This window comes from Arachis hypogaea, chromosome 7 (genome assembly GCF_003086295.3).
Source record: "Arachis hypogaea cultivar Tifrunner chromosome 7, arahy.Tifrunner.gnm2.J5K5, whole genome shotgun sequence".
NCBI lineage: Eukaryota > Viridiplantae > Streptophyta > Magnoliopsida > Fabales > Fabaceae > Arachis > Arachis hypogaea.
The window spans coordinates 49,981,301-49,994,240 of record NC_092042.1 but is presented as its reverse complement, the minus strand read 5'-3'; the positions used below and the strand labels follow the sequence as shown (position 1 = coordinate 49,994,240).

The 12,940-nt window shown below is 41.2% G+C and overlaps 2 non-coding genes across 2 annotated transcripts; both read left to right on the top strand.

Annotated features, from left to right (window-relative positions):
• Nucleotides 1-403: 403 nt before the first annotated feature.
• Nucleotides 404-507, top strand: LOC112704778 (small nucleolar RNA R71). Its single transcript, XR_003155385.1, has one exon. It is a non-coding gene; the product is annotated as a small nucleolar RNA R71 (small nucleolar RNA).
• Nucleotides 508-9,283: 8,776 nt separating this feature from the next.
• Nucleotides 9,284-9,391, top strand: LOC112704793 (small nucleolar RNA R71). The gene has a single exon (XR_003155400.1). It is a non-coding gene; the product is annotated as a small nucleolar RNA R71 (small nucleolar RNA).
• Nucleotides 9,392-12,940: the final 3,549 nt, after the last annotated feature.

Genomic DNA, 12,940 nt, shown 5'->3' with positions numbered 1-12,940 from the left:
GTTCTCCTATGTAATTCACCTCCTCCATTGCAGGGTTCTCAGGATCATAAGCTTCTTCTTCAGAAGATGCTTCTTTAGTACTGCTGGATGCAGCTTGCAATCCAGTCAGACTCTGAGAAATCATATTGACTTGCTGAGTCAATATTTTGTTCTGAGCCAATATGGCATTCAGAGTATCGATCTCAAGAACTCCTTTCTTTTGAGTCACCCCATTATTCACAGGATTTCTCTCAGAAGAGTACATGAACTGGTTATTTACAACCATTTCAATGAGTTCCTGAGCTTCTGCAGGCCTCTTCAGATGAAGATATCCACCAGCAGAGTGGTCCAATGACATTTTGGATAACTCAGATAGGCCATAATAGAATATATATATATATATATGATGCTCCATTCTAGAAACACGTCAGAAGGACACCTTTTGGTTAATTGCTTGTATTTTTCCCATGCTTCATAGAGGGATTCACCTTCCTTTTGTCTGAAGGTTTGGATATCCACTCTGAGCTTACTCATCTTCTGATGTGGAAAGAATTTGGTCAAGAAAGCATTGACCAGCTTGTTCCAAGAGTTCAGGCTTTCTCTAGGTTGTGAGTCCAACCATGTTCTAGCTCTGTCTCTTACAGCAAAGGGGAAAAGCATAAGTCTGTAGACCTCAGGATCAACTCCATTGGTCTTAACAGTATCACAGATCTGTAAGAATTCAGATAAGAACTGATGAGGATCTTCTGATAGAAGTCCATGAAACTTGCAGTTCTGTTGCATTAGAGAAACTAATTGAGGCATAAGCTCAAAGTTGCTTGCTCCAATGGCAAGAATTGAGATGCTTCTTCCATAGAAGTTGGAAGTTGGTGCAGTGAAGTCACCAAGCACCTTCCTTGTTCATCATTCTTTCAAGAACCAACAATTTTAACATTCATAAACTTCACTATAAAAAATATGCACTGTTCAAGCATTCATTCAGAAAACAAAGTATTGCCACCACATCAAAATAATTAAACTAATTTCAAGATAAAATTTGAAATCCAAGTACTTCTTGTTCTTTTGTAATTAGGCACATTTTTCATTTAAGAGAGGTGAAGGATTCATGGAATTATTCATAGCTTTAAGGCATAGACACTTAGACACTAATGATCATGTAATAAGACACAAACATAAACAAAACATAAAGCATAATTTTCGAAAAACAGAAAAATAAGAACAAGGAAATTAAAGAACGGGTCCACCTTAGTGATGGCAGCTAGTTCTTCGTCTTGAAGATCCAATGGAACGACTAAGCTCCTCTATGTCTCTTCATTGCCTTTGTTGATCCATCCTCTTTCTAGTGATGGGCTTGTCCTCTTCAATGAGGATGTCTCCTTCTATGTCAATCCCAGCTAGATTGCATAGATGACAAATGAGATGAGGAAAGGCTAACCTTGCCAAGGTGGATGACTTGTCAGCCACTTTGTAGAGTTCTAGAGGTATGATCTCATGAACTTCCACTTCCTCCCCAATCATGATACTATGGATCATGATGGCCTAATCCACAGTCACTTCAGATCGGTTGCTAGTAGGAATGATGGAGCGTTGGATAAACTCCAACCATCCTCTAGCCACAGGCTTAAGGTCCGGTCTTCTCAATTGAACCGGATTGCCTTTTGAGTCTCTTTTCCATTGAGCTCCTTTTGCACATATGTCCATGAGGACTTGGTCCAACCTTTGATCAAAGTTGACCCTTCTAGTGTAAGGGCATGCGTTTTCTTGTATTATTGGCAAGTGGAATGCCAACCTTACATTTTCCGGACTGAAATCTAAGTATTTTCCCCGAACCATTGTATGCCAATTCTTTGGATTCGAGTTCATACTTTGATCATGGTTCCTAGTGATCCATGCATTGGTATAGAACTCTTGAACCATTAAGATTCTGACTTGTTGAATGGGGTTTGTAAGAACTTCCCAACCTCTTCTTCGGATCTCATGTCGGATCTCCGGATACTCATTTTTCTTGAGCATGAAAGGGACCTCAGGAATCACCTTCTTCTTGGCCACAACTTCATAGAAGTGGTCTTGATGGACCTTTGAGATGAATCTCTCCATCTCCCACGACTCGAAGGTGGAAGCTTTTGCCTTCCCTTTCCTCTTTCTAGAGGTTTCTCCAGCCTTATGTGCCATAAATTGTTATGAAAAAACAAAAAGCAATGCTTTTACCACACCAAACTTAAAAAGTTTGCTCGTCCTCGACCAAAAGAAGAAAGAAATAAGGGGAAGAAGAAGAAAAATAGAGGAGATGGAGGGAGAAGTGAATTCGGCCAAGATGGTGGAAAGGTGTATGTGTTGTGTGAATATGAAGGAGTAGTGAGGGGTTTATATAGGGGTGATGGGAGGGTTAGGATTCGGTCATTAGGGTTAGGTTTGGAAGGGAAAAGTGTTTGAATTTGAAAGTGAGTTAGGTGGGGTTTTTGGGGAAGAGTGTTGTGGGGGGATAGATGGGGATCCTGTGGGGTCCACAGATCTTGAGGGGTCAAGGATGTATCATCCTTGCTCTTATTAGGAGTGTAAACACCCTTACAGTGCAATCTTGGCGTTTAACGCCAGACTGCTGCTTGTTTTTGGCATTAAACGCCAGCTTTTATTCCTTTCCTGGCGTTAAAAGCCAGGCTGCAACCTATTTCTGGCATTTAACACCAGATTGTAGCCTATTTTTGGCATTTAACGCCAGTCTGGTGCTTGTTTCTGGAGTTTAACGACTATAATGGTGCCAGACTGGGCATTAAACGCCCATTCTGCTACCCTTAAACGCCAGTAAGTTTCTCCTCCAGGGTGTGCTGTTTTTAATGCTATTTTTTATTTTTTTTCTTTGATTTTTGTAGTTGTTTTTGTGACTCCACGTGATCTTCAACCTAAAAAAATGAAATAACATAGATAAATAAAATTGGGTTGCCTCCCAATAAGCGCTCCTTTAATGTCAATAGCTTGACATTGAGCTCTCACGGAGCTTCACAGATGTTCAGAGCATTGTTGGGACCTCCCAACACCAAACTTAGAGTTTGAATGTGGGGGTTTGGTGGACGAAATTGTGATCACTACAACTTCGCACAACTAACCAGCAAGTGTACTGGGTCGTCCAAGTAATAAACCTTACGCGAGTAAGGGTCGATCCCACAGAGATTGTTGGTATGAAGCAAGCTATGGTCACCTTGTAAATCTCAGTCAGGCAAACTCAAATGGGTAGGGTGATATACGAATAAAACATAAAGATAAAGATAGAGATACTTATGTAATTCATTGGTAGGAATTTCAGATAAGCGTATGAAGATGCTTGTCCCTTCCGTCTCTCTGATTTCCTACTGTCTTCATCCAATCCTTCCTACTCCTTTCCATGGCAAGCTTAAGCAAGGGTTTCACCGTTGTCAGTGGCTACCTCCCATCCTCTCAGTGGAAATGTTCAACGCACCCTGTCACGACACGGCTATCCATCTGTCGGTTCTCGATCAGGCCGGAATAGAATCCAGTGATTCTTTTGCGTCTGTCACTAACGCCCCGCCTTCAGGAGTTTGAAGCACGTCACAGTCATTCAGTCATTGAATCCTACTCAGAATACCACAAACAAGGTTAGACCTTCTGGATTCTCTTGAATGCCGACATCAGTTCTAGCCTATACCACGAAGACTCTGATCTCACGGAATGGCTGGCTCGGTTGTCAGGCGAGCACTCGGTTGTCAGGCGATCAACCATGCATCGTGTATCAGGAATCCAAGAGATATTCACCCAATCGAAGGTAGAACGGAGGTGGTTGTCAGTCACACGTTCATAGGTGAGAATGATGATGAGTGTCACGGATCATCACATTCATCAAGTTGAAGAACAAGTGATATCTTAGAACAAGAACAAGCGGAATTGAATAGAAGAACAATAGTAATTGCATTAATACTTGAGGTACAGCAGAGCTCCACACCTTAATCTATGGTGTGTAGAAACTCCACCGTTGAAAATACATAAGAACAAGGTCTAGGCAGGGTCGAATGGCCAGCCTCCCAATGATCTAAGATAGCATCAGAACAAAGATAACTACCCAGATATCTCAATACAATAGTAAAAGGTCCTACTTATAGAAAACTAGTAGCCTAGGGTTTACAGAGATGAGTAAATGACATAAAAATCCACTTCCGGGCCCGCTTGGTGTGTGCTTGGGCTGAGCAATGAAGCATTTTCGTGTAGAGACTCCTCTTGGAGTTAAACGCCAGCTTTGGTACCAGTTTGGGCGTTTAACTCCCATTCTTGTGCCAGTTCCGGCGTTTAACGCTGGAATTCCTGAGGGTGACTTTGAACGCCGGTTTGGGCCATCAAATATTGGGCAAAGTATGGACTATCATATATTGCTGGAAAGCCCAGGATGTCTACTTTCCAACGCCGTTAAGAGCGCGCCAATTGGGCTTCTGTAGCTCCAGAAAATCCACTTCGAGTGCAGGGAGGTCAGAATCCAACAGCATCTGCAGTCCTTTTTAGTCTCTGAATCAGATTTTTGCTCAGGTCCCTCAATTTCAGCCAGAAAATACCTGAAATCAATGAAAAACACACAAACTCATAGTAAAGTCCAGAAAAGTGAATTTTAACTAAAAACTAATAAAAATATACTAGAAACTAACTATATCATACTAAAAGTATACTAAAAACAATGCCAAAAAGCGTACAAATTATCCGCTCATCACAACACCAAACTTAAATTGTTGCTTGTCCTCAAGCAATTGAAAATCAAACAAGATAAAAAAGAAGAGAATATGCAATGAATTCCAAAAACATCTATGAAGATCAGTATTAATTAGATGAGCGGGGCTTTTAGCTTTTTGCCTCTGAACAGTTTTGGCATCTCACTCTATCCTTTGAAATTCAGAATGATTGGCTTTTTTAGGAACTCAGAGTCTAGATAGTGTCATTGATTCTCCTAGTTAAGTATGATGATTCTTGAACACAGCTACTTATTGAGTCTTGGCCGTGGCCCAAAGCACTCTGTCTTCCAGTATTACCACCGGATACATACATGCCACAGACACATAACTGGGTGAACCTTTTCAGATTGTGACTCAGCTTTGCTAGAGTCCCCAATTAGAGGTGTCCAGGGTTCTTAAGCACACTCTTTTTGCCTTGGATCACAACTTTATTTCTTTCTTTTTCTTTCTTTTTTTCGAAATTTTTTTCTCTCTTTTTTTTTTGAATTCACTGCTTTTTTTCTTGCTTCAATAATCATTTTTATGATTTTTCAGATCCTCAGTAACATGTCTCCTTTTTCATCATTCTTTCAAGAGCCAACATTCATGAACCACAAATTCAAAAGACATATGCACTGTTTAAGCATACATTCAGAAAACAAAAGTATTGCCACCACATCAAGATAATTAAACTGTTATAAAATTCAAAATTCGTGCAATTCTTCTCTTTTTCAATTAAGAACATTTTTTATTTAAGAGAGGTGATGGATTCATAGGACATTCATAACTTTAAGGCATAGACACTAAGACACTAATGATCACAAGACACAAACATAGACAAACATAAGCACTAAAATTCGAAAAACAGGAAAATAAAGAACAAGGAAATTAAAGAACGGGTCCACCTTAGTGATGGCGGCTCTTTCTTCCTCTTGAAGATCCTATGGAGTGCTTGAGCTCCTCAATGTCTCTTCCTTGTCTTTGTTGCTCCTCTCTCATGATTCTTTGATCTTCTCTAATTTCATGGAGGATGATGGAGTGTTCTTGATGCTCCACCCTTAGTCGTCCCATGTTGGAACTCAATTCTCCTAGGGAGGTGTTTAGTTGCTCCCAATAGTTTTGTGGAGGAAAGTGCATCCCTTGAGGTATCTCAGGGATCTCATGATGAGTGGGGTCTCTTGTGTGCTCCATCCTCTTCTTAGTGATGGGCTTGTCCTCATCAATAGGGATGTCTCCCTCTATGTCAACTCCAACCGAATAACAGAGGTGACAAATGAGATGAGGGAAGGCTAACATTGCCAAGGTAGAAGACTTGTCCACCACCTTATAAAGTTCTTGAGATATAACCTCATGAACTTCTATTTCTTCTCCAATCATGATGCTATGAATCATGATAGCCCGGTCTATAGTAACTTCGGACCGGTTGCTAGTGGGAATGATTGAGCGTTGGATAAACTCCAACCATCCTCTAGCCACGGGTTTGAGGTCATGCCTTCTCAATTGAACCGGCTTCCCTCTTGAATCTCTCTTCCATTGGGCGCCCTCTTCACATATGACTGTGAGGACTTGGTCCAACCTTTGATCAAAGTTGACCCTTCTAGTGTAAGGATGTTCATCTCCTTGCATCATGGGCAAGTTGAATGCCAACCTTACATTTTTCGGACTAAAATCCAAGTATTTCCCCCGAACCATAGTAAGATAATTCTTTGGATCCGGGTTCACACTTTGATCATGGTTCTTAGTGATCCATGCATTGGCATAGAACTCTTGAACCATTAAGATTCCGACTTGTTGAATGGGGTTGGTAAGAACTTCCCAACCTCTTCTTCGGATCTCATGTCGGATCTCCGGATATTCACTCTTTTTGAGTGAGAAAGGGACCTCGGGGATCACCTTCTTCAAGGCCACAACTTCATAGAAGTGGTCTTGATGCACCCTTGAGATGAATCTCTCCATCTCCTATGACTCGGAGGTGGAAGCTTTTGCCTTCCATTTCCTCTTTCTAGAGGTTTCTCCGGCCTTGGATGCCATAAATGGTTATGGAAAAACAAAAAGCAATGCTTTTACCACACCAAACTTAAAAGGTTTGCTCGTCCTCGAGCAAAAGAAGAAAGAAGAGAGTAGAAGAAGAAGAAATAGAGGAGATGGATATGGCTTTGTGGTTCGGCCAAAAAGGGGTAGAAGTTGTGGTTTGGTTGTGTGAAAATAAAGGAGTAAAGGAGGGTTTATATAGGAGTGGGGGAAGGGTAGGGTTCGGTCATGTATGGGTGGGTTTAGGAGGGAAAGTGGTTTGAATTTGATGGGTGAGGTAGGTGGGGTTTTATGGAAGATGGATGTGAGTGGTGAAGAGAAAGATGGGATTTGATAGGTGAAGGGTTTTTGGGGAAGAGGTGTTGAGGTGATTGGTGAATGGGTGAAGAAGAGAGAGAGTGGTGGGGTAGGTGGGGATTCTGTGGGGTCCACAGATCCTGAGGTGTCAAGGAAAAGTCATCCCTGCACCAAATGGCATGCAAAAATGCGTTTTTAGCCATTTCTGGCGTTAAACGCCGGGCTGGTGCCCATTTCTGGCGTTTAATGCCAGCTTCTTGCCCTTTTCTGGCGTTTAACACCAGTCTGGTGCCCCTTTCTGGCGTTAAACGCCCAGAATGGTGCCAGACTGGGCGTTAAACACCCAACAGCTAGCCTTGCTGGCGTTTAAACGCCAGCACGCTCTCCTCCAGGGTGTGCTATTTTTCTTTCTGCTTTTCATTCTGTTTTTGCTTTTTCAATTGATTTTGTGACTTCTCATGATCATCAACCTACAAAAAACATAAAATAACAAAGGAAAATAGATAAAATATAACATTGGGTTGCCTCCCAACAAGCGCTTCTTTAATGCCAGTAGCTTGACAGAGGGCTCTCATGGAGCCTCACAGATGTTCAGAGCAATGTTGGAACCTCCCAACACCAAACTTAGAGTTTGAATGTGGGGGTTCAACACCAAACTTAGAAGTTGGTTGTGGCCTCCCAACACCAAACTTAGAGTTTGACTGTGGGGGCTCTGTTTGGCTCTGTTTTGGGAGAAGCTCTTCATGCTTCCTCTCCATGATGACAGAGGGATATACTTGAGCCTTAAACACAAGGGATTCTTCATTCACTTGAATGATTAATTCTCCTCTATCAACATCAATCACAACCCTTGCTGTGGCTAGGAAGGGTCTGCCAAGGATGATGGATTCATCCATGCACTTCCCAGTCTCTAGGACTATGAAATCAGCAGGGATGTAATGGTCTTCAACTTTTACCAGAACATCCTCTACAAGTCCATAGGCTTGTTTTCTTGAATTGTCTGCCATCTCTAGTGAGATTTTTGCAGCTTGCACCTCAAAGATCCCTAACTTCTCCATTACAGAGAGGGGCATGAGGTTTACACTTGACCCTAAGTCACACAAGGCCTTCTTGAAGGTCATGGTGCCTATGGTACAAAGTATTGAAAACTTCCTAGGATCCTGTCTCTTTTGAGGCAGTTTCTGCCTAGACAAGTCATCCAGTTCCTTGGTGAGCAAAGGGGGTTCATCTTCCCAAGTCTCATTCCCAAATAACTTATCATTTAGCTTCATGATTGCTCCAAGGTATTTAGCAACTTGCTCTTCAGTGACATACTCATCCTCTTCAGAGGAAGAATACTTATCAGAGCTCATGAATGGCAGAAGTAAGTCCAATGGAACCTCTATGGTCTCATTTTGAGCCTCAGATTCCCATAGTTCCTCATTGGGGAACTCATTGGAGGCCAGTGGACGTCCATTGAGGTCTTCCTCAGTGGCGTTCACTGCCTCTTCCTCCTCTCCAAATTCGGCCATGTTGATGGCCTTGCACTCTCCTTTTGGATTTTCTTCTGTATTGCTTGAGAGAGTACTAGGAGGGTGTTCAGTAATTTTCTTGCTCAGCTGACCCACTTGTGCCTCTAAATTTCTAATGGAGGACCTTGTTTCAGTCATGAAACTTTGAGTGGTTTTGATTAGATCAGAGACCATGGTTGCTAAGTCAGAGGTATTCTGCTTAGAATTCTCTGTCTGTTGCTGAGAAGATGATGGAAAAGGCTTGCTATTGCTAAACCTGTTTCTTCCACCATTATTGTTGTTGAAACCTTGTTGAGGTCTCTGTTGATCCTTCCATGAGAGATTTGGATGATTTCTCCATGAAGGATTATAGGTGTTTCCATAGGGTTCTCCCATGTAATTCACCTCTTCCATTAAAGGGTTCTCAGGATCATAAGCTTCTTCCTCAGATGAAGCTTCTTTAGTACTGCTTGGTGCATTTTGCATTCCAGACAGACTTTGAGAAATCATATTGACTTGTTGAGTCAATATTTTATTCTGAGCCAGTATGGCATTCAGAGTGTCAATCTCAAGAACTCCTTTCTTCTGATTGGTCCCATTGTTCACAGGATTCCTTTCAGAAGTGTACATGAATTGGTTATTTGCAACCATTTCAATCAGCTCTTGAGCTTCTGTAGGCGTCTTCTTCAGATGAAGAGATCCTCCAGCAGAGCTATCCAAAGACATCTTGGACAGTTCAGAGAGACCATCATAGATAATACCTATGATGCTCCATTCAGAAAGCATATCAGAGGGACACTTTCTGATTAATTGTTTGTATCTTTCCCAAGCTTCATAGAGGGATTCTCCTTCCTTCTGTCTGAAGGTTTGGACTTCCACTCTAAGCTTACTCAATTTTTGAGGTGGAAAGAACTTTTCCAAGAAGGCATTGACTAGCTTTTCCCAAGAGTCCAGGCTTTCTTTAGGTTGAGAGTCCAACCATGTCCTAGCTCTGTCTCTTACAGCAAAAGGGAATAGCATAAGTCTGTAGACCTCAGGATCAACCCCATTAGTCTTGACTGTGTCACAGATTTGCAAGAATTCAGCTAAAAACTGATGAGGATCTTCCAATGGAAGTCCATGGAACTTGCAATTCTGTTGCATTAGAGAAACTAATTGAGGCTTAAGCTCAAAGTTGTTTGCTCCAATGGCAGGGATAGAGATGCTTCTCCCATAGAAGTCGGGAGTAGGTGCAGTAAAGTCACCCAGCACCTTCCTTGCATTGTTGGCATTGTTGTTGTTTTCGGCTGCCATGGGTTCTTCTTCTTTGAAGATTTCTGTTTGGTCCTCTATAGAGAGTTGTGCCTTGGCTTCTCTTAGCTTTCGCTTGAAGGTCCTTTCAGGTTCAGGGCCAGCCTCAACAAGAATGCTTTTGTCCTTGCTCCTGCTCATAAGAGAAGAGAACAAGAAAATGTGGAATCCTCTATGTCACACTATAGAGATTCCTTGAGGTGTCAGAGGAAAAGAAAAATAGAAGGCAGAAGTAGAAAATTTGAACTTATCAAAGAAGATGGAGTTCGAATTTTGCATTAAGGAATAGTGTTAGTCCATAAATAGAAGGATGTGAGAAGGGGAGAAGTAATTTTCGAAAATTAAGTAAAAGATTTTGAAAACATTTTGAAAAACTTTAGTTGATTTTCGAAAACCATGATTGAGAAAGAAGTAAAGTGATTTTTGAAAAAGATTTTGAAATTAGAAATCAAAAAGATTTGATTGAAAATTATTTTGAAAAAAGATGTGGTTAAGAAGATATGATTGGTTTTAAAAAAATGTGATTGAGAAGATATGATTTGAAAAACATTTTAAAAGGATTTGATTTTAAAAGTTAATGACTTGGCTATCAAGAAAAGATATGATTCAAACATTAAACCTTTCTCAACAGAAAAGGAAACATACTTGAAATGTTGAATCAAATCATTAATTGATAGCAAGTATTTTTGAAAATAGAAAGAAATTGATTTTGAAAAAGATTTGATTGAAAAGATTTGATTTGAAAAAGATTTGATTTTGAAAAGATTTTGAAAACTTGAAAAAAATTTGCATTGAAAACAAAATCTTCCCCCTTGTGCCATCCTGGCGTTAAACGCCCAGAATGGTGCACATTCTGGCGTTTAACGCCCAAAATGCTACCCTTTTGGGCGTTAAACGCCCAACCAGGTACCCTGGCTGGCGTTTAAACGCCAGTCTGTCCTTCTTCACTGGGCGTTTTGAACGCCCAGCTTTTTCTGTGCAATTCCTCTGCTGTATGTTCTGAATCTTCAATTCTCTGTATTATTGACTTGAAAAGACACAAATTAAAAATATTTTTGGATTTTTAATAATAAGGAATAATCAAAATGCAACTAAAATCAAATAACAATGCATGCAAGACACCAAACTTAGCAGTTTGTATACTACTGACACTATATGAGACACATAAACACTCAAGTCAAGAGAATTCAAAGATCAAAGCAATGAAATCATCAAGAACAACTTGAAGATGAATGAAGACACATGCATGAATGCAAGAAGAACAGAAACATGCAATTGACACCAAACTTAATATGAGACTCTAGACTCAAACAAGAAATTTTTGGATTTTATGATTTTGTAAATTTTTTTGTGCTTTTTTCGAAAATTAAGTGGAAAAAGAAAATAAAGATATCAAAATTCTTAATTAGAATTTTAGGAATCATGCAACGTTTAGTCTAAGACTCCGGTCCAGGAATTAGACATAGCTTCACAGCCAGCCAAGCTTTCAAAGAAAGCTTCGGTCCAAAACACTAGACATGGCCAATGGCCAGCCAAGCCTTAGCAGATCACTGCTCCAATAGCAAGATTGATAGAAATCAACAAGCTTTTGTGACGAAAAGTTGAAACCTCGGTCCAATGAAATTAGACATGGCTTCACAGCCAGCCAGATTTCAACAGATCATCATGAAACTCTAGAATTCATTCTCAAGAACTCTGAAAAAAAAAATACCTAATCTAAGCAACAAGATGAACCGTCAGTTGTCCATACTCGAACAATCCCCGGCAACGGCGCCAAAAACTTGGTGGACGAAATTGTGATCACTACAACTTCGCACAACTAACCAGCAAGTGTACTGGGTCGTCCAAGTAATAAACCTTACGCGAGTAAGGGTCGATCCCACAGAGATTGTTGGTATGAAGCAAGCTATGGTCACCTTGTAAATCTCAGTCAGGCAAACTCAAATGGGTATGGTGATATACGAATAAAACATAAAGATAAAGATAGAGATACTTATGTAATTCATTGGTAGGAATTTCAGATAAGCGTATGAAGATGCTTGTCCCTTCCGTCTCTCTGATTTCCTACTGTCTTCATCCAATCCTTCCTACTCCTTTCCATGGCAAGCTTAAGCAAGGGTTTCACCGTTGTCAGTGGCTACCTCCCATCCTCTCAGTGGAAATGTTCAACGCACCCTGTCACGGCACGGCTATCCATCTGTCGGTTCTCGATCAGGCCGGAATAGAATCCAGTGATTCTTTTGCGTCTGTCACTAACGCCCCGCCCTCAGGAGTTTGAAGCACGTCACAGTCATTCAGTCATTGAATCCTACTCAGAATACCACAGACAAGGTTAGACCTTTCAGATTCTCTTGAATGCCGCCATCAGTTCTAGCCTATACCACGAAGACTCTGATCTCACGGAATGGCTGGCTCGGTTGTCAGGCGAGCACTCGGTTGTCAGGCGATCAACCATGCATCGTGTATCAGGAATCCAAGAGATATTCACCCAATCGAAGGTAGAACGGAGGTGGTTGTCAGTCACACGTTCATAGGTGAGAATGATGATGAGTGTCACGGATCATCACATTCATCAAGTTGAAGAACAAGTGATATCTTAGAACAAGAACAAGCGGAATTGAATAGAAGAACAATAGTAATTGCATTAATACTCGAGGTACAGCAGAGCTCCACACCTTAATCTATGGTGTGTAGAAACTCCACCGTTGAAAATACATAAGAACAAGGTCTAGGCAGGGCCGAATGGCCAGCCTCCCAATGATCTAAGATAGCATCAGAACAAAGATAACTACCCAGATATCTCAATACAATAGTAAAAGGTCCTACTTATAGAAAACTAGTAGCCTAGGGTTTACAGAGATGAGTAAATGACATAAAAATCCACTTCCGGGCCCGCTTGGTGTGTGCTTGGGCTGAGCAATGAAGCATTTTCGTGTAGAGACTCCTCTTGGAGTTAAACGCCAGCTTTGGTGCCAGTTTGGGCGTTTAACTCCCATTCTTGTGCCAGTTCCGGCGTTTAACGCTGGAATTCCTGAGGGTGACTTTGAACGCCGATTTGGGCCATCAAATCTTGGGCAAAGTATGAACTATCATATATTGCTGGAAAGCCCAGGATGTCTACTTTCCAACGCCGTTAAGAGCGCGCCA